Genomic DNA, 3,072 nt, shown 5'->3' with positions numbered 1-3,072 from the left:
ATCATCAATCGCGTTTGTTTCGCTTCAGGTTAAAGCATTCCCAATTTCTCGGCATAACACACACATGCACAGACACCGTGCCTTACTGGCCAGCTGCCGCAAAAGCGAACAAGGAAGCGACCAATTTGGCATCCGGAATGGCGGCACCGGTCTTGGTCGTCCGTCTTGGTTCGGTGAAGCCGGCGGAGCGACGCAAAACGAAACGAAAACGAAGAAGTAGAAACGGTTGTATGGACGACGGCGGAACCACCGAGGGGCCGCCGTTGTCAGTCCGAAAGTGCGAGGAGCCTGGCTTAACCGGCGACGAGCTCGACTCGACCGATTTGTGATGCTCCCCCCGAGGGAGGGGGCTGGGAGGCGCTGGTGCTGAAGACTGAAGGGGATGGATGATGTTTGCGCAGGAAATTGAATGGCAAATATTGTGACAGTGAAGTGGGCTTTAATATGAAAGCGACAGATGAGCAGAAGAAGAAAAAGAAGGAAAAAAATGGCCGAAACGATAGAGGCTGAGACGTTGTCGGTGTCCGGGGAGGGGGTGCGGGGGGGGTGGTTATACGAAAGGATAGATAGAAGGAAGTCACCCATAGATGATGGTGGAGTACGAGGAAGGGTGTGGGCTGTATGACTATTAAAAAAATGTTTTCATACGATCGACTCGCTGCCGGGCTGTCGCGGGGGAGGCCCACGAGTGCTCCTCGTATGCTCACCTTCCCCCTCTATGCTATGAATGGTGGTGAAGAATTTTGAGGAAAAACCTTCCCAGCAGCCTTATGTAACACGTGCAGTTCAGGCCACGTGCGAACCCTTCCCTTTGGATTGCTGAGCAAATATTCGTTAAATTACAAATGGTGCTTTCAGCTTTGTTTTACATTCAATGCGACGCGCATTAAAAGAAGCAAGTGGCAATGGTGCTTTTGGCAAGTGAGCGGAGCAGAGAATTTGATACCTTGGGCAATAATGGTCACTAATTGCGCGCGAAGGGCGTTCGAGCACCATCACTACCACACATGGAGACGCCTGGTATATGGAAATTTCGAAAGGTCCTTAGTTCAACATGTGCTTGCGAACGATCCAACGGGGGCTTGCTAGATTGTCAAAGGTGAAATGTAACGTCTTTATTAAAAACTGACAGACGCAGGAGGTGGACCAATAAAGCGAGGAATTTCCAATATCCATCGAGCAGGCGACGGCTACGAGTAGCGCCCGGTACTGGAGGGCGTCATAAACTGAAAGGAACACGGCAATAGAAGGCTTTTAATTACGATCCCTACCTGCAGCGGGCTGCAGGTGTCGTGCGTTTCCCTTACTTGGTGATGCGAACGCAGGATGCAAATTGTGTCTTCCATTCCTTGCCTTGATGATGCCGATGCTGACGTTGCTATCTGTTACCAGATTTTTTTTTCCGATTCGTGTTTTCTTTATGCGATGATGCGCCTGTCGTGTCCTGTGGAACGAGAGTTTTTAATATCCCGGTGAAATTTAAAACCTTTCCTTTCATCAAACAACGCTTCAAAGTCGCCGGATATCTAACAGCGCAGTGCGATGCTGTTGCAACATCAGTTACAGAGCGGATGGATGGTAGTGCGTGAAAACGGGGGAAAAAAAATTGTGAGAAAGATTGGTGACACCCCACCAGAAGGAGGAGGAGAAGAAGAAGAAGAGCTGGCTGCTGGTAATGGCAGAATAAGGAGCGAACGTGCGAGCGAACTGCAATGCCAGCGATGAAGAAGCGATCCCGTGACGAACCGAACACATGCCGTACCGTATCATAGGCGATGGCGAAGGAAAAATGTAATCTCATCTCATTTCCACCGCAAACGATGTGTCACTTCTTGTGCCGGCCGTGCACAACACCACCAGCAGCGACAGCAGCCACCCCCGGGATACTACATTGCCGTATATTAATCGCGTGCTTCACGAGACGGATGATGATGCCACGCCGTGCTCGCGAGCACTGGTGCTCGTGCTGTAATGTGAGTGATGGAAAATGCGAAAATGAGTTGCCCGCTGATGGGCGAATTCACGATGTGCGCGACCGAAAACGGCTCATCATGTCTCGTTTGCCGGCATGATCTATTTCGAAAACCATCGCCGCCGTCGTCGTCGTTGGCGATGCTCAAAAGGAAACATTCTCTTTCCTTCTTCCTTTCGCACTATGACGATGTTGATTTCTTTCAGGCCAGCAACAGCAGCAGCAGCAGCAGCATCGACAAAAATACGAAACACGGAACACGGAAAAGGGAAGCATAAATTGATGACAGATTCATGGCGTTGCGCGTTAGCGCTGGATGATGATGTTCGCGTTCGCGCGGTTCTGCCCATGCGGCACACACACGCACGATACAAATTTACATCGCATAAATAAGGGGCAGGAGAATGAGGAGGAGGAGAAAGAACGCAATGGAGGCCACGAGCCGAAAAGAGGGTTTCGTTGGTGAAAACCCGCTGAACGCGGTCCTGTCCTGTGAAGCGATCAAACGATAATTGATGCTGTCGCGAAAAGCGCAATGCAACGCCAATGTGTGGCAGCAGCATTGATGCTGCTGTCCCCAAAACCAAGGGAGGGTTCAGTAACGCAATCAGCATGTCGAGTGGAAGAATTTAAAATTTCCTCCCAAATAACATTACTCTACTTGTGGTGGGTGGATGGTTGGTGATCGATCCTCCTTCCTCGTCCCTTCTGCATACCGATCGATGTGTTAGGAAAAACTCGATACATCATCATGGGAGGAGGAGAGCAGCAGCAAAAGAAGAATGGTGTGTGGCAGCGGTGGGATTCGAACCCACGCCACCGAAGTGACTGGTGCCTTAAACCAGCGCCTTAGACCGCTCGGCCACGCTACCCGATGCGTGCTCCGTGGTTTAATTATCACCGCGATGCGATGATCGTTACGCACATAGAACATACAATTAGCCAACGCGTGCCAGCCTCCCGATGATGATGATGATGATCTTCCGCCAGGAGGACCGCCAAAAGCGCCCAAAGGCAAACATGTAGAAAGGAGGATGAGGAGGAGGAGGTGGCCAGTTGAACGTTCGCGCTCGTTCGTGGCTAGCTGTTTATCAATAAAC

General features: G+C 50.7%; 1 non-coding gene across 1 annotated transcript; it reads right to left on the bottom strand.

Moving 5' to 3' along the window:
* Positions 1–2,762: 2,762 nt before the first annotated feature.
* Positions 2,763–2,844, bottom strand: Trnal-aag (transfer RNA leucine (anticodon AAG)). Its single transcript has one exon. It is a non-coding gene; the product is annotated as a tRNA-Leu (tRNA).
* Positions 2,845–3,072: the final 228 nt, after the last annotated feature.

The sequence above is a fragment of the Anopheles darlingi genome, chromosome 3, assembly GCF_943734745.1.
Source record: "Anopheles darlingi chromosome 3, idAnoDarlMG_H_01, whole genome shotgun sequence".
NCBI lineage: Eukaryota > Metazoa > Arthropoda > Insecta > Diptera > Culicidae > Anopheles > Anopheles darlingi.
This window is presented reverse-complemented; position numbering and strand designations above follow the sequence as displayed.